General features: G+C 37.1%; 1 protein-coding gene across 1 annotated transcript in view; it reads left to right on the top strand.

The window, feature by feature from the left end:
• The window catches only part of LOC145693846 (lysosomal alpha-mannosidase-like), a 100,380-nt gene that overhangs the window by 48,420 nt on the left and 32,379 nt on the right, over positions 1 to 19,581 (top strand). The gene's annotated exons all lie outside the window — the stretch shown is intronic.

The following is a 19,581-nucleotide window of genomic DNA, read 5'->3' as shown; positions in this document are numbered from 1 at the left end:
GATTCACCTACTATTAACAAATGGCCCACCACAACCAGATTTATTGGAGGGAGAATTCTTTAATCCATAAATGACTCGCGTCGGAGAGCTGGACGCTTTTACCATAAATTGTATTAATGTTGAAATATAGTACTATAACACTGCACGAGAGACCCGGGTTCGATTCCCGGTGGGAGCTCATGTGGATCGGATTCCACGTTAATCAGTAGGTCCACGTCTCATATAGCCTCGCTGCTGAAAGGGACGCTAAACTGAAATTCAACTCAACAACTCAATAACACTGCAATAATGCGCAAAGGACCGCATATACTTGTTTCACTCTCCCATACTTGATATTGATTAGAGGATAAAAGTACATTTCCAAGATTTTCGTTGTACATTAAGGAACTGGGTTAAATCGGTTGAGAACAGCTTGAATAGGATGCTATGACCAACATCAATTATTGGTGGGATTTACAAGATCGTTTCCTCTTTCTTAAAGGGAAGTTGCCTATCTAGGAAGAAAAGTGCTAGGATCTGTATGCTTTGAATGTCTTATGCAGCCTATACGCTTACGCCTTCTATACGAAACTCAAAAGAGAAGTAATTAGCAGAGTAAAGGAGAACAAAGATGTCATATTTTTAATAATATTATTTATAATTTGATTAACAATTGCCTCTTTTTTCCGTTATTTTGCCTGCAATAGACCCGTTTTTCCCAGTATATACCAACCTCATGTCAGTTTTTATGTATTCTTTTACTTACAATAATATACATTGAACATAAGATTTTGTAAGCTAGTTTTCAATATAATAAATAACTTGTAAACCAAATCTGAAGCATTTTCCACGACTAGTTTCCGAAATAAAATGTTTTGAACTTTAAAAATCGTTTCCTGAAAAAATTGTAAAAATGGACATCTCCTTTTCCCCTGGACTCTTTATTTATGACAATTTAAGAAGGGACTACTCGGTAGCCTTATACAAGCTCATGCAAACAATAAGCATACCTGCGACATGAAAGCATTCGACCTATGTTTGCGCCATGAGTGACAGTATTTCTTGTCGAATGGCCTTGCCGTCTGATTGTCTTTGTATGGTGGTGCTCTAAAGCTATTTGTAGGTAGCGCGTATACTCAATAGTAGCGTTGATTAATTTAGTTTATTCAGTAATATGAGTAATGTTTTTCGAATCCAGGTTTTCTGCATCGAAGACTGTAACGACAGTGATTTAGCTACAAGGGAACTAAAGAAGGAAACTAAAATTATCCAAAATTTTTGTGTTGGAAAAAATGCGACCGTAGCTATGCAAAACATAAAACCAAAGAGCCCATTGGGAATGAAACGAAATCTTTCACTTTTACGTGCCACAGTTATGCCGGCTAGGCTAAAGGAGACAGTAATGGTTATGAAATGGTGTAATGAAGAAAATGGGGAAAAACAGAGGAACCCCCAGAAAACCCACGCACACGGTGTTTGTCCACCACGAAGTTTATTTGGCGTAATCAAACCAGGGATCCTACTCACAGGAGCCCATAGGGAATAATATAGAAGAAATGAACGTAACTGGAGACAAAAATAGGTTAGGCCATCACTGCTGAACAAATTGTATTGTGGGATAGTCGGTAGTACATGGGAGAGGAAAAGGGATAAATACTACAATTTATGATGGTATTAAAGCTGACAATTCGCATATCAGGACGATAAAATTGCTGAGAATCGCAACGATGAAACTTCGCTTCAAGTGGTCTACTTGAGATGGCAAACAGCTATAATGAATTATATAATACTGTAGTAGAGACAACAACTGTATTTCGTGTCGCAATGTGAACTCGGTACACTTTGAAACTATGAACATTCAATATTAAAACTGGTTGCAGGAGATATATAGCTTTCGATTACAATAGAGGAATAAGATTAGAGGTTACATGTTCTTCGGACGCTGAATACACAACAAAAAAGTTCTATGTATTATCGTATTTGCTTTATGGAGATCAACAATGAAACCGGAAGTAGTATTCGGTTTTACTGGTTTCGCCTTTAGTGCCGAGGTAAGAGTGAAAAAAATATTCTTGGGACGATGAATCGAATACAAAAAACAGATTTTTGCTATCTATTTCCATTTTTACTGTATAGAGATTAACGTTAAAACCAGAAATTGTCTACTTTGACCACTTCTTAATTAAATTGGTCAAAGACTCAAAAGATCCTTGGGACCTTGAATCGATCACAGAAAACCGATTCTCATACGTAACTTTCAGTTTTATCTCAATGCAGATCAATACTGACACTAGCAGCAGTAGTAATTTCTTTACCATTTCCGCTTTAATAGAGAGAGAGAGTGAAGATGGTATATTTTCTTGAGATGCTCAATTAGTTCTAGAAAACCGCTTGGCGCTATCTGTTACTGTGTTCTTTCTATGGTAATCAGTATTGAAACCGTAAAATATTTATTTCCACTACTTCGGTTTTAGAAAAGCGTTAACGGAGAAAATGGAAGCTATTCTTGGAATGGCGAATCAATTCCAGAAAACCGATTCTTGATATACCTTACGGTTTTCTTCCTGTACGGAGATTGATATTGAAACGCTGACTATAGCTCTTTTCAAATGTCAAGTTAAATACCTTTGAGAAGGTTTCCTGCTCCTTTAATAGCAGTGAAGCGACGTTGTCATCATTGTGGGGCAGATGACAGACAGTATATAGACACACAGAATTTCGTACTACTGTGATTTTTGTCAATATCTGCCGCAGTACCTAGAAATATCGCGTATCATTGGCTACCGCTCAAGTAGGTTTTCATGTGAAAAAAGGTATAGTAATAATTTCTGGTTTTAGCAGACAGACGGACAGATATATTTCCTTAACACGCTCAATCCATTCCAAAGAAACTTGTCGCTATATATTGAAGCTTTTATTCTATGGCAATTAATCTTGAAACCGGATACGGTTGTCTTCTACCACTTCCAGTTTGAATAGAGACTTATCAGAGCCGATTGAATCTATTCTTCAGCAGCATAATAGATTCCAGAAACCGCATTTTCTATATCTTACTTTCGCTCTCTATCTCTCCATCCCTCTGTGTAGATTAATATTGAAACCGGAAACAGTAGTAAGATAATACAATTTCGAATTATAGTAAAGAAATACAGATTCTTTTCTTGAGAAACTGAATCGATTTCTGGAAACTATTTGTCAATATCTAGTACAGCTTTCGTTATGCTTAATTTCTACCATTTGTTTGAGCAGCATATTAACGGAGTAAAAAGAACCCTATCTTGGGACGCTGAATCGATTAAAAAACTGGTTTTCGATATGTCGTACCGTTTTTTCTATGAATATCAATACTTCAACCGGAAGTAACATTAAATTTATAATGCTTTCGGTTTTACTACCATATGGATGAAGATTCTAAAATCTTTCAAAATTGAATTGATTCCCGAAAACAACATGTTCTGCAGCTCTTTTCAAGTGAGAAGTTACATGAGTGATAGCCAATGATACGAGATGTTTCCAGGTAGCTCATCTGGCATTGAGAATAATCATAGTATTGCGACAAGTCTTGAAAAGATTTTTGATTATTACTGTTATTACTGTGTTAATTTTAAGGCGATCAATGTTCAGACTGCATAAGGTTGACTTTTACCACTTAGGACTTCAATAGTGGATTAACGGAGGATAAGATGGTGCCTGTTCTTGAGACGCTGAATCGATTTTCGAAAACCACTTCTCAATATATCTCACCAGTTTTGCTCTAATCCCCGTCGACAAATGGAAGGACGGGTATAGCCATTTTGTAAAACTTCCGATATTTATGTACAGTAGAAACTCGATTAACCGTCACCCTTTTAACCGTCACTCTCTGTTATCTGTCACTGCTCCGGACAGCACTGTACTTTAAATGTGCCGTAATTGACACCGTGCGCCGTACAGAGCACGGAATAAAGTGTAAGCGAAATGGACTGAAATAGTCATGCGTCACTTCTGGTCATGCTAGTTTCCACATAAAACTTGGTACAGTACTGAAACCCTTATGGAAAAAAGCATGGACATGTATTATTCACTTGTATAAGGTTATATATTTCTTCCAGAACCTTTTAAATCTACTTACTGTAGAGGTTTATAACGATATTTCTGTTATCCGTCTATTCGCTTAACCGTCATGGTCCCGGTCCCGAGGGTGACGGTTAATCGGGTTTCTACTGTATGACATAGTTTGGAAGACTAAAAATTGAAACTCACTAGCTTTTAATTCAAATATCCATCTAATTGCCTTACCATTTCAACATAACTTTAGTTAAGTCTACAAGTATTATAATGCTAACTTTAGTTAAGTCTACAAGCATTATAATGCTTTTATTGTACCCATCAATTATAACATTCAAGAGACGCTTATGCTTATATGGAGTTATTCTGTGCTCATCCAGTAACGTTTTGTCTTTTATGAGGAGCTATTCTTTTACTTTGTACATTTTCTTATTTCTCGATTGAGTAGCCTAGAGCTTCAGCAGTACCCGTGTCACGACGCGCTCACACGTTTCCTCATTTTAGTTTTTACAGGAATGTTTCCCTTTATCATAAAATGTTAGGCCATTATGAAGCATTGAATTCAATTATTTTCAAACACAAGAATACGTAAGAAAAATGTATTTAAAAGTTTTGTTGATCATTTCAGTTTGGATAAAGTTTCAGTTGCCTTTTTTTTTATCATAACTTAATCAACTGAGGTATCAGTAGATTTAGCTTCGTATCAGTATTCTATATCACTATATCTCTCTATATTCTATATCTCTCCATCAGTATTCTATAAGTATTTATCGTTCTACTCTGTTCTATATTCTTAAACGAAAATAATAATAAATGGTATCTATTAAGAATGCCAAATTTTTAAGTGACTTTATTAAAATTTAAGCTTCGTAAAAAAAATCGCGGATTTAGAAGACAAAAATCCTCACCACCAGGAACGACATTTTGGGAGGGCATAGACGGTAATTGTCACTCTTTTTTTACAAATACAGACCATTTAATAAAAATCGTATTTTGGCAAGCAGTTCTTGTTGCAGGGTCTGTCACTTTTCCGTAAGAGTTTTTCGAAAGTCTGGAAGAGTACTTGGTAGAGGTATACGCTCGGCAACACGTCTCCCTAGAGCATCCCAAGCATGCTCTATGGGTTGAACTCCAGGGAATACGCTGGCCATCAGATTTAATGAATATCCTCTTTTTCAAGGAGGGCGGCCACGGCAGCTGTACGATGCGGACAAGCATTGACATTCATAAAACGAAACTTCGGACCGATAGCTCCACGCAATAAACGAACATAACGGAGAATGACATTAATGCAACAACTGGCCTCTGTTATAGTCCCTCCTTCTACGAACTGCATTTCACTGATTGTTAAATAACAAAATTGTATCTTTCGTGCCCTTACCTAGCTGAAAACGAACACGGAGACTGATTGTCGGTTGAGAGAGAAAGTTTGGAATTTCACTATTAGCTAAGCCTAGGACTATTTTCACCATCTATTTACAAGTAGCATTAACAACGTTTCAGCTGTTGTGTGTGATCTATTGGTCTTAACGGTAAGTTCGGATATCTTATAATTAGCTATCTGTACTTTTTGCGAAACACGCACCGTGGGAGCAGTGACGACACCAGCTTTACTTTCTTGGGGGAAGGGGTGTGTGTGTGAATAGGCAGATACATTTTTGGAAACCCAGTTATATTTTGTGTACCCAAAAATTGCTGTGTGATAATACAGCTTGCCTGGGAAGCGGGGGTTGTCACGAGGACGGAAGGCGGACGATGTGATCGGAAGGCGCCCGTTCCCCTGGTCCCTTCTAGTATCGTCACTGCGTAGCAGTCATAAACGTCTTCTTTTTTTGTTCCAACAACCGACGAAATTAGTATATAGAGAATAAAATACGACAGAGAACGAAATACTATACAAGCGTATGAAGCATAGTAACTGGAATAATAATAGACTCTAATAACAATAATAATAACTCAAAAAATAATTTCTTACGATGTCTAAAATTTTGTATCACATTTTCCACCTTGCCATGGCACTCTGGTGCCGCGGTACGGCGGTTGCAGATCACTCGTTTAGTATACTGGGTGCATCAAAATACCGGAACTTTGTTATGATAAAGATGCAACAACAGAAAAAGGAAGGTTGTTGGAAATAGAAGGTTTTCAATCTAAAATCTCGGATTTATTCCAATCGCTCCAGCCGTTACTGCTCCACACTGTAAGGCGTCCAGTGTTAAACGTTGACAGTGTTTTTCTATTTAATTTGAAGGATATGCGAGTATACCGTATATATCGTATATAATACTCATTGTCAAAGCTGCTTCAAGATAGATTCCCGGCGACGTCACCACCAAACAGGTCAGGAATTTGGAAATACGTTAGTAAGGCGAAGATTATAACTCACACTGTAATGTAGGTTCGATAACTCTTTTTATTTTCAGTATAAAGTCGAAATTCCTAAATATATATCTTGACTATGTCACTGATTTAGATACAATCAAAACCACCAGTAGGATTTTATTGATTATAAATCTCACGACCGCAGCTGGAAATTACAACATGATTGCTTAATTTGATGCATGATTATAAAAATAATGGTTAATGCTTATGAACTAAAGCTTAAGAGAACAACAGAAACAGTAATGAAAATGATAAAATTATCGTCTTGTGTAACTAATAAGGACAGAATTCTGCTTTGATAAACAATACAAGGAGTAGGAAGAAGTTATAGCCTTGATTTTTATAAAAGGTACGGGCCACCGCACTACACTTTGTTGCTCCAATTTCCTAAACTGTTATTCCACACTTCCTATTGAAACTTGTATTTGGGAAATAGGAATAAAATAATTTGTCTTGAAAAACTCAATTGAATAAACTTCACCCTTCCTCCCAAAAAATGTACCACCCCTTCAGATATTTTCATTAGATATGTTATACTGTATATTAGAGCAATTAACAAAATAATTGTTTTTGCAATATTAACAAAAGCACCTGAGCCATTTTTGAGAAAATCGTTAGAAATCTCACCCCAAGAGTAAACTACATATTGTGGATCATTTTCGATCCTGCGAGTTTAGCCATATATTTTAGCTAATTAATGAAACATTTATTTTCGAAACTTGAACAAAATAGTCTGAGTCGTTTGAGAAAATTGTCGTGAAAAACCTTGAGTAAACTACTTTTTTTTTTTTTTTTTAAGGAACAATGAGTTATTTCATGTTATTAGATTATTAATGAAATACTTATTTATGAAATCACTTGAGTTGTTTTCTAAAACGAAAAGTAGCCGAAAATACACGAATATGCTACCCCTGGTAGATTTTTCCCAGGGAAATGATTTTTACCACAATATAGGGTTATAAAGAAATATTTATAAATTATCAACAAAATCGCCTGGGACTTAAATATAATAAAATCAATACATTCTTTGTATCAGGTCTAGTTAGAGAGAACGATGAGAAGCAAAACTTGGCTGCCATAATGGTTTTCTGTTTTTGATAAGAACTGCTTCTTAACTGTTATATAATGATCCAACTTTTTTTAAATCACCAACTTTTTAATTCGATAAATTTGTGTTCTTCTATCGCAAGCATGCATATTATTAATTAAACCCACAGTGCTAATAATATTATCAAGCAAACAGGTGGTAGTAACGATCCACCAGACCCCTGGAGGAGGGGTGAAGCTTGAAACTGTTTTGCACAGGGCTTGGGTGTTATTCCAGTGATGGGAAAACTTATTTAGGAAGGGGACAAAAGAAAAAATAAAAACACTTTGGCGGGCTAATATTCAAATAAAAAGAACAATTAAGTGGCCTATACATTTTTTCAAAAAAAAAAAAAAAAAACTTGTAATACTAAGCCCATGATTGAAAGGCTATAAAGTGGAAGTGCTAAATGAAATTTGTACAGCATTTCTACAAGTTTCTCACAATATTGATTAAAGTGGGATTCACGGATTTTCAGAAGTGAAGTTAAATTCTGTAGATCAGGACTCATACTGCGAACCTTGTGGTGGACAAACACAGTGCTCGTGGGTTTTCTCGGGGTTCTTCCGTTTTCTCCCACTTTCTTCATTCCACCATTTCACTCATCTCTCATCACCTAACCGGCATAAGCATGGGACGTAAAACTTAAAGATTTCATTTCATTTTTCATATTGCGGACATGATAGAATGTTTCAGCCGGTGGCATCTGGCCCGTGGGCCGTAGTTTGCCCATCACTGTTCTAGTCTACAGATGGATCAGACAAAACCGGTTCCGTCACCACTGTGCCAAGTTGCTGCATAATTAATATCAGTGTCAGACATTAGTTATGCACTTAAAACTTTTGTTTATTTTTGTAAGGTGTTGGCATGTCTGCACTCCTATTCTTTGCTGTCTTGGGTTATAGATTGTTTTCTTTCTTTAACTGCAGTGACCAAACGACCTGGGCTCTACACCAATCACATAAATGTTTTGCTTTACCTCCGATACATCGAAAGATTTCGGTATACGATTCGTGGAGCCGTCTTGCGAACGCGCGCTTGACAAAACGTCAAACACCAAAAGTTCACCAACAATATTACCAAACTTTGAAGACGTGATGATGATTTGGTTTCGCAAAAACTCATACTAAATAAATCTAAAGACATTGTATCCTCGTGAGATATTCTCCATACAATGCGGGAGATGACAGAGGCAAAATTTCATGCATAGGAGTTGTAAACCGCCCCCCTCACGTTCTATAGGAAGGGAAATCGGTATATATAGGTGAATTAGGCAATGTAGGCAGTGATGAATGATATAACGAGGAGTGTTCGATAATTCCTGATATAGAAGATCTTCCATTTTCCCACATAGTCCCCTTTCACTATAATGCACTTCTCCCAACAATGTTCTAGAGCATGAATATCAGTTTTAAAAAAATCCTTAACGGCTATACTGGAAGCCATTCTTCGACAGCCTGCATAACATGATCATTGTTGGCAAACTTTGTTCTTCGCGGGTGCTACTTAATCTTGGGAAACACGTGAAAGTCACTTGGGGCAAGATCTGGAGAGTGGGGAGGGTGCTCACGTATTTCATACCTGACATCGGCAATAGCGGTGGAGGAAAGGTGACTTTTGTGAGTAGAAGCATTGTACTGCAGCAGCAGCACTTTCATGTGTAGCTGCGTTTCCCCTTGATTGCCTGCCTTACTTTTGGAATCAGTTGGGAATAGTAGTAACTTGTAATTGTCGTTGGACCCTGAAGATAATCAATGAAAAGTATGCCCTCACTATATCCCCTCCCAGAAAAAAATAATTGCCATAATCTTGCCATCTGATTGCATTATCTTGAATTTCTTGAGGGGTGGACATCATGAAGCCGCCACTGCATGCTATGTTGATTGGACTCTGGACCGCAATGATGTACCTAGGTTCCACACAGCCATAATAATACATAGCCAAATCAATTCAACTCTCTCCACTGTTCGGATTTTTCCGCACTCGTGCTATGTGAAAGGAATTTTTAAGTTTACAAGAGAAGAAGAATCTTTGTTTTAATAGGATGTCACTTCAGTTTCCGTATTTCAAGATAATTTATTAAGAGTCTGGTTTAAGATAGATTAACAGGGAAAAGGATTGAAATATTTCCATTTTTCTAAGTACGGAAGGTGTTAGTCAGGACTGGATTAACCTATTTGGAGGACCGGGGCTAGGAAAAAAATATGTGGCCCCTGCTGACTTCACCTAATAAATTTCTCTTAAAGTACAGTAGGAAAGTTAATGGAATATGTTTAATATTTTCGGTCATATTTTATTTTATGATGATTATTATATATCCATGATTCTTTTTAGAAAGCAAGTTGAGGGGTGATATCAATAAAACGGAGAAGTTACTCATTATTCCCAGTTTTGTAGTAGTTACTCGCCTTGGTATCAGTAAAAAGAGAACTGAGCACTATTCGTCTCAGCTGACCTCGGACAAGCCCCGCCCTTTTGAAGTAACCATACCTTTAATCTCAAGCCAAGTAACTACTCCGCGTTTGATATCAATAAAAATCCAAGATTCCTCTGTGATGCTAGTAACTTCTCCAAATTTGTGGAGCAAGCTCAATAGGTGACTCCGTGCGAAATATGACAGAGTATATGATTGTTTTGCTACGTAGAAAAACTTGTAAACTGCATAGTAATGTTGCAAATGGAAATTACAAAAAGACATTATAGGTTCATGAAAGAAAATGTAAAGTGATTAGCACAACATTTTTTTTTTTTTTTAAGGAGAATCAACCGAAATTCGGGGTGGTGCACTACGTAATAAGGAAAAGATGCGGGTTTTCTTGCATTACATGAGTGATCCGGCATTCCAGATCGGAATGTCAGGGGATTCTGGTGTGGCTCAAGGTACTGTGTCTATGACTACTACAAGGGTAATGAATGCGATTATTGCGAAATCTGAGAAACCTAGTATTTTGGAGACGAATACACTAATAGGAAGAGCTCACTCGTGGCTAAGCGGTTAGCGTACATACCTTTGGCATGGGAGACCCGCGTTCGATTCTCAGCAGGAGCTCATGTGGTTCGGATTCCACGTTAATCAGTGGGTCCCGTCTCATATAGCCTCGCTACTGAAAAGGACGTTAAACTCAAAATCAACTCAACTCAACGTTGATAGGAAGGGTATATACATGAGAATGTATTTTGTTTATGTCAAGGCGAAAGGGGACACGTATGGTGTAGAAAACGCAATCAGATGGACGTGCTTTATGACGTGACTGGCTTAACTTTTTTTAAAAGAAAACAAAGGGGCCAAGTGTCTGATTTCGTTCTTAAAGCCAAACAATCTACAAAGACCTTTGGCAACACGTGACATGCACTTGTCGTGTTAATCTTGATATTGCTGGATTCGAACCAACATCCATCAGCTCCAATAGGTTCGTTCCCATGGTTTCGGTGTTACTTTCTTGTTTCCCGTTTTTTCTTCTTTTTTATTTTTGTTTTATTCTCGCTCAAATATTAAATATTCTCTTTTTGATTTGTGTCTCAGTCGTCGATGTATTTGATATTTCGTTGCATTTCACTGTAATTGCCTTCAAAGCTTCGGCTTTCCTTCGTTTACTTTCTGGTAACTGTGACTTTTAAAGTACTACTGGAAACTCTTTTATAACATCCACAAATGAACTTTGAAGCTATCGTTGCTATTTGCCCGTTCCATGGCGTTTAGGATACTACGCCATAGGTTAAAAACAACGAAATGACCGCGCGACGGATGGGAGAAATGAGTAATCACTTCTTTTATTGATACGACTCTCTGCCACGCGCAGAGGAAACGCGAGCGAACGTTCATAAATCTGGAGCAGTCTAGACCTGAGTAGTGGCTTGCTCTATTGATACGAAATTGAGGGAGGAGATTACTCTAGCTGTAGTTACTCCGATTCTCGAGCAGGACTTCTCAGGAGTAGTTACTTATTTTTATTGATATCACCCGAGATTTTGATCAGATTGGAGGACCCTATTCACCTAGACGCCCGGGGCTATATCCACGGGTGTAGCCAGCAGGTTTCTGTAGGAGGGGCCTGTAGTTTTAGAAGGGGGGCCAGCTACAATATACAAAACAAAAAAAAAAGTGTTGCAGCTAGTGTTTTTGAAGCCTGAAAAAACTGGAAAATTCTAATATCCTTCCGGAAAACTAAAACCACTCTTTTTTAGATTATTTATTGATTTTTATATATTATATTCCAGGTAGTTTTTATTATATTTAACCAAGAACTACTGCCCCGAACCAAACATTATACCTTTGTGCATAACTATTTCGATACACAGAACCTATCTATAAAGGTAACCAAGAAAGTTCTATCGCTTTCTCACCCACTACCTCCGAACATTCATATGTCACCTAAGACGTACCTGAAAGATCAAAAATAGTCTCCATCACCATCGACAACTTCTGCAAACGTTCTGAAAGCCCATGGATTCCATCGCGGTAGAACTTGCATTTTCCGAAGAAGATATCAAGTGCATTTTGCACCTCTATTAGGGTTTTGAATTGGCGTCCTTTAAGATGACTGTCCAAGGAATGGAACAGATGATAATCGGACGGTGTAATGTCCGGGGAGTATGACGGATGCAATAGTGTTTCCCATCCAAGGCGTAGAATGGTATCCCGGGTTATTCTAGCCACGTGGGGCTGAGCGTTGTCCTGTAACAGGAGGACCCCTTTGGGACTCAGAAGTGCTGGCTCCAGAGTTTTGAGTTTTTCTTGAACATGGCTCAACTGTTGACAGTACACAGATACATTGATTATCTGACCAGCTGGAAGCAGTTCCCGATGCACGATGCCACGAGCAGTTTTTCAAACACACAGGAGGAACTTCTGGTGCAGTGCTGGTTTCGGCTGTTTTGGAACCGGTTCATGGGATGCTAACCAATTATGACGGCGCCGTGGAACTTCGTACAGGACCCACTTCTCATCACAGTCAACATCCTGTCTAGAAATGGCTCCTTTCTCAGACGAGACAGCGAAGAAACACAGGTGTCTGCTCACGTTGCCTTCTGCTCCGGAGTCAAGTTATGTGGGACCAATTGATCCAACTTCTAGTGTTTCCCCAGTTGATGAAGATGCTGCCGAACGGTTTCTCCACTCACACTGAATTGTAGCCCCAGTTCCTCACATGTCTGGCCTCTGTTCGCCTAATTGCTGCCTGAAGATCTTCATTAAATGCATGTGTTGGTTTTCCGGCACGTGGTTTATCTTCGAGTGTTTCGTCACCGTCCTGAAACTTATTAAACCACCACTGCACTGTCCGCGTAGTCACGACACGCTCATCAAACGCCTGGCTTATCTACTCTACTGCACCGTGGCATATCTTTCATCCCAGTTTGAACTCGTACAGCACATGGCGCTCTGTGGTGGTTACATGTTCACTCTGTCGTTACGCAAGTTCACGGTGTAACTGTACTGCCAGAAGCAGGTAGAGACTGTCTATTCCACCTGTGCCCTCGGAAACTATGTGAACTGTACTTCGACCCCACCCTCTGACTGAAGAAACCCTCCCTTTGCGTAGGGAGAAGAAGCGAATGACCTAAGCTGTGTTGCCGATTTGTCATTCAGTCGTTTGGTCTTGACGAGTGAAGATCGTAGGCTACTTAGAATGGCTAACAAGATAGCGCACAGCGAAGTGCATGAAATAATTCATTCTGGCAACGATTCTGCATCCAATAATTGAAAGATCTTGGTCGCAGCAACTTGTCCCTCCTCTTTCGAGGGAAGGTATAGGAAAACACACATCGACAGTAGCGCAAGAAAGGGCATAGTTGAGATAGAAAGGCTCTAGTACGTTGGATGTACCACCCCCAGCAACTGATCTTCGCATTATCTTCATTCTCGTTTAACTCACGGTGTGAGAGCCAATTGAACACAGACCTCCACAAAAAGCGACAGAACTTCCTTGGTTACCTTTATACATAAGACTGGTTTTCTTTGAAATTGCACTTAATTTCTTTAAGATTTTCTAAAAAAATATTTATTTATTATTTGTGACTAAAAAAAATATTACAGCTGTTTTACACGAAGTAGCATTTTATAAAAGCGAATGAAATCTAAACTAAAAAACTGAATAAAAACCACCAAATTATTTTCACCAAATTTTCCATCTGATAATTAAAAAAAAATAATTACAGCATATAAATAACGTAATGTACTTACAATTTAGTTTAGTACCATTGTTTAATGGTAGTATGTCTAGTACCTTGTTAAAACGTTTGTCTTCAAACTGTCAAATACAAATCACCGTAAATTGTGTAATCTGCTGTCACAAAAAAGTATACCATACTATTTTCCGATCGCTATAAGAAAGAGATACCATACTGTTTTCCGATCGGTATGGTAAAATACTATATACTATTTTTCCGTACTATTTTACCGTAAATTATTAATCATGTGTAAACTTTGTTATTTTTAAATGATTGAAGCGAGGTAATCTCACTATGATGTTTTAAGAAGCTAGTCATTAGGGGGGCCAAGAGATCATTTGGGGGGCCTGGCCCCGATGGGCCCCCCGTGGCTACACGCCTGGCTATAGCCTCCCTAAGTCCCTCCCTTAATCCGGCCCTGGTGTTGATGCATGTGCTTTCGTTATCAGGTTCATCCCAAAAGTTACCGAAATTCATGTTAATTATTTATTATCTGCCCTCATACAGTGATTTGTTATGATTTTTTTTAACTGATGCGGTAGTGGGAAGTCTGCATTTGATGTTTTGATTGGACTATAGGATATAAATACACTTACTAACTGGTCAATATTTGTTCTCATTTCATTTTTTATTCTACGATTTTGTAAGATTATTACAACGAAATTGTCAAACAGTGGACATTCTTTCAGGAAATAGCTGACTTTTTATTAAAAAGCTGGACTTTTTTTTACATGTAAATTTGAAAACGTTTTGCCTTATAATTGTGTGGATGATGTTGAATCTGCATTGGTTCTTAAATCAGAATTGTAGTTGCCCCAGCCAGCATTTTTTGACCGAAGTAATGCATTATGTTGTTGCAACAAGTATTTGTAAAATTCTTCATAATTCATGTGCATAAAACAACGTACATTTTAGGACAATGATCGATCCCGTAACTGACTCTATTAACGACCTTTTTTTTACACTAAGCATTGATTAGAGAAAACACTCTTTACTCTCTGCATTACCGTACTGCTAAAATCGCAAAATAAAGTTGATAAAGTTCACTGGAAATTTCAATGCTATTGCTATTTCTGAAAAATGCCCATCACTACTCTTCAGCAAGAGTTAAATTTTCATTCTAGACTAAGAACTCATATAAGATAACGGACACATAATGAGTTATTAGGACTAGGCTATATGCGATACGCCTATGCTTATATAACTACTTACATAACTTTCGTCATTTATAGCTTCGTCTTTCATTGATTATTTTCTGAAAGATCAAAGGGACTTATTCAGTACAAATTCAATCAAACTCATTGATCTGAATTAAATTTGGCATGGTTGTAAATCTTGACAACGTTGTATTCATATGAAATAAATATGATTTGCAGGCTTTTAGTTCCCGAGTTAGATGAGATCAAATTTGAAGTTTGGACTTCGACACATTTTCGAGAATCAATTTTAATAAAGAGTTCATTAAAAACCAATGAAGGACAGTTTTCTAACGCAATTGAGAAACATACTAATGTTTCAACCAAAATATTGAACAAATAGAAATATGATTAAAAGTCAGACTATTCAAAAATAATTGAAATGATGTCTTGACATTGAAAAATCACAAAATGTCGGACATGCTCGGCAAACTCCGAAAGGGTGGCAACCCTAATTTCACTGAAATTACCTGTGAAGAAATATAAATGTTCTATTTCGGTATCTTACCAATACTTTCAATTTACTAATATTGATATGATTCAAATGCCGGAAAGAGGTGGGTAACTACTTGTTTACTAACACGCTGAATCACAAGAACTATATCTCCAATTTAGATTCAATTCCAGATCTCGGATACAAATTCAAAAAACGATTTAGATTGTGATTTTGATCCGACCACTTCCACCTCACAAGTTGACAATTTTGATTCCCGGCGGGAGCTCAAGTGGTTCAATTGCCGCGTTAATCAGTAGGTCCACGTCTCATATAGCCTCGCTGGTGAAAGAGACGCTCAGCTGAAATCAACAACATTCCGGGTGGGAACTGAAGGGGTTAGGACGTAACGATAAGGCGGAAGTTTGTGTCAAATGATTCAGTGCTCAAAAGGCATGTTAAAATCCGAACCAACCAACCAATCAATCAAGCTGCAGAAGCACATGAGATGTCCATGTACGTTCAGCACGACAAAAGATTACGTTAAACAACTTATTTTTTTCCAGGGCACAGGAGCGATAGTGAATATTGAGCAAAGCACTATGTTACCAAACGTTATAGAAAATACATGTTTTAGATAAATGTTAATCTAAAAAGTTAATTTCAGACACAGATTAAACATTTATGGATAAGATGTTTATCTCACAAGGAGACTTACGAAAGTGAAACTCACCGATTTGAATGAAACTTTGTAGACTTGTAAAATTTCGAAAAATAATCGATACGTATTTTTTTTTATTATTTTTTTTATTTCGGCATTGGTGGAGGTTTAAGAGTAGAAACAAACTTTGAACGTTAGAGGTGATCTTGAAGCGTGGGCAGAAAACAATTATTTAATGTAGAAAAAAACATACTGCCAGGGGGTTTTAGGACAGCTGATTCAGAATCTGACGTCAAAATTAGAAAATGCAAAATGGTGGATCCAATATGGTGATTACAATTACAAAAGTCTTCTGGTTTGAAATGGTATGCAGTTAGCCAAGAACAATTATAGTTGGTAGGGGTTACTGCGAGGAGATTGCAGAACGATTTGAAACACCTTTCTCTACTTATTTTAACGAGATACTTGATTAAAGTGCATCTCTATACCTCTCACTATTCGGGGTGCTTGTTTATAGTGAGTCTCCTCGCTTGTCAATATGTCCGAGATTCATATGTCCTCACTTGTTATAATTATGAATTTATTGGAAAAACGTTTTACAGCTATTATATTCCGTAAAAAGATGTGTGATGCATAAACATAATTCACACAACGCACACCTTATTACAGCAATAACTGCGCACAAATTACAAAATGATGCACAATCTTTGAAATAAAATGTTACGGGATTGTCAAATGTATGAGGTTTTTGTTACAAATAACCGCTTTCGTATCCTAGATACCTAATATTTACAAATATGGGAGAAGAAAAGCTATTTATGAATCAATGATTGGATCTTAATTATATTATTACGGATATGTAAATTTATGTTATAGAGAAGGACAATGTCAGAAAAATGTCCCAAGAAGCTTTCCAGGGACTCATAATGAAAATACATCAAGATACTAAATCCAGTTGTTCCTGCAGGAATGGTTTCTATTTTGAGATACACTTTTGAGGTTTAACTCGGGACTCAAATAGGAATATAAATCACTTAAATACTCACCCCGACTAGTAAGAAGCGAGGGGACTCACCTTAAATAAGCACCCGAATAGTGAGAGGTGCAGAAACTCACTTTAATCAAACATGCCTCTAAAATAAGTACAGAAAGGGGTTTCAAATCGGTTTGCAACCTTCTCGCAATAACTCATGCCAATTATGATTGTTCTTGGCTAACTGCAAACCATTTCAAACCAGAATACTTTTGTAATTGTAATCAACATATTGAATCGCCATTTTGAATTTTCTAATTTTGACATCAAATTCTGAATCAGCTGTCCTAAAACCTCCCTGGGAGTATGTTTTCTATATTAAATGATTGTTTTCTGTCTATGCTTCAAAACCTTCCCTAACGTTCAAAGGGTTAACGAGGGAATTTAAATCCGTACCATTGCCGAAATTAAAAAAAAAAAATACGTGTCGATTCTTTTTCGATGTTGTACAAATCTGCAAAGTTTCATTCAAATCGGTGAGTTACACTTCTGTAAGTTTCCTTGTTAGAGACGTATTCAGTAATGTAATAATGATGGCCACAAGAATTATCTTACACAGTGACCAGGATTATTACAAGAATATTTTCTAATTCTAGAATTTACATACAAACTGTGGAAACAAAGTTGTCACAGTCATTTTCTAATGTGCAATTTTTGTACTGAGTGCCTATGTTTCAATGTAATTAAGTTGTTCTTTAAAGTGTCAAATGTGGAATACATTTAAATTCATATGATCAGTACAAGAGCCCGATCAAAAGTCCAGTTCATCTATTCGAAAAGCAATTCCAAATGTCCCATATTGAACGTCTAAGTACTTAGCAAGAAAATGCAAAAAGTAGCTAGGCGTTAAAATTCTCAGCATATCCTATTTATGTTTCTGTATTAACATTTTTCTTTCGAAACAATTCAGATCTTATGTTTTTCCTTTCTATCGACGAATGTGATATAAAACGAGTCTCACTGTCGTGAGAATGTTTCTACGTCATCGTCACGCAGAAGGGAAAGGAACTGTTTGAATGGCGGGAGAGTTAATCGAAAAGGTGGATATATTCTTCTGAACGTTTATTAACAAATGCAGCGAGCAGTTGTAATCATAGCAAACTTCAAACTGCCTCTCGCCCGTTTACGAACGAGTTGTTTCTTTCCTGGTAGAACTTGTTTTAAATACGCACTTCTACTCCGATAAAGCGAAGTGGAGACCAAACATACAGAGTGTCTCCCGGTTTAACGTGGTTGCCAGATTTAAGGAGTAGTGTAGGAAGTTTACTTGACGAATATCTGGTAATTTAAATATAATAATATGTAGTTTCTTTCCACATACTTTTAAATTCTTGTAGACTTATTTCCCCGAAACTGCGTGTACTTATCTACTTTGTGCTATTATTTTACACTGTAGATAACTGAAATATTGCAACATTGTAGAGGTCCCAACAGCGCCTGCAATTCTGTAGAAGAATGTTAATAGTGTGTATGTGTGTGACATTAGATCATCCAGATATGTTATTGGTACCGGTACCAATTATATCTTGCAGGTGATGTTGGCACCAGGATCCAATAAATATAGTACGGCACCACACGTGTTTCCCAAGAAACTGCCAGAAATAGCGACATAAGTATTTTCCCACCGCAAATATAAATAAAATTAATGCATTTTGATCTCACTCTCGTTTTTGTATCTCTTCTAGTTTTTTATGCACATTTGGTTCCAACAAGTCGGTCTCCCAACTCGGAGCTAACAAGTACGCAAATACGCGTATACGTGTGTGTGTGTGTGTGTGTGTGTGTGTGTGTGTGTGTGTGTGTGTGTGTGTGTGTGTGTTTGTGTTTGTTTGTTTGTTTGTTTAAATAATTTGCTCGATGTGTTTATATCACATATGGATAGAAATAAGTTTGTTTCGCTTTGATGTTATTATACATCAACAGGGTTGTGCTGGAAGGGGTCACATAAGTTTAAAGCGGAATCCAAATCGCTTCTCGGCTTACATCCGAGAGAAATTGTCCTCCATTTGAACTCGAAACCAGAATTAATTAGCCAGAAATGCGATACATCTGCCGACCCACTCACGAAGACTCCTGATAAATATACGTTGTACTGATCTTTACATATTTGTTAATATAATTTTGAAGAGTCATTTCAGAAGGACAAAAAAATAAACAGTTGCACAAATGAAACCATTATACAGAATTACATATGAACAATTTCAAAATACTGCAGAGTACAGAAGAACTAATTTAGTCCAAGGTAGTTCACTACGATTTTTACAGTCCAATTTAAAGAAATACGACGACTTAATTTGCATATCAGTAAGAAAAGTGAATAAAGATACGAATTATTTCAGTCCACTTTGGTTCTGACCCATTTATACATAGATAGATACCAAAGATACTTCTGATTTCAATAAATGCCTCTCGTTGGGTTTGTATACCCCTCCCCCCCCAAAAAAAAAGTACGGCACTTCGATGTAGTTTATCAACAGTAAACATTATTAAAACTAAACAATATTTAGAATTTTTCTTTGATTGCAACTGCATAACAATAATAAACTATAAAAAGAAAGAAAAAAAAACACAAAAGAAACATTCATAAACTAATAA

The sequence above is a fragment of the Thermobia domestica genome, chromosome 1 (genome assembly GCF_964235325.1).
Source record: "Thermobia domestica chromosome 1, izTheDome1.hap1.1, whole genome shotgun sequence".
Classification (NCBI taxonomy): domain Eukaryota; kingdom Metazoa; phylum Arthropoda; class Insecta; order Zygentoma; family Lepismatidae; genus Thermobia; species Thermobia domestica.
The sequence above is the reverse complement of the archived record's forward strand: the minus strand, read 5'-3'. Positions and strand labels throughout refer to the sequence as shown.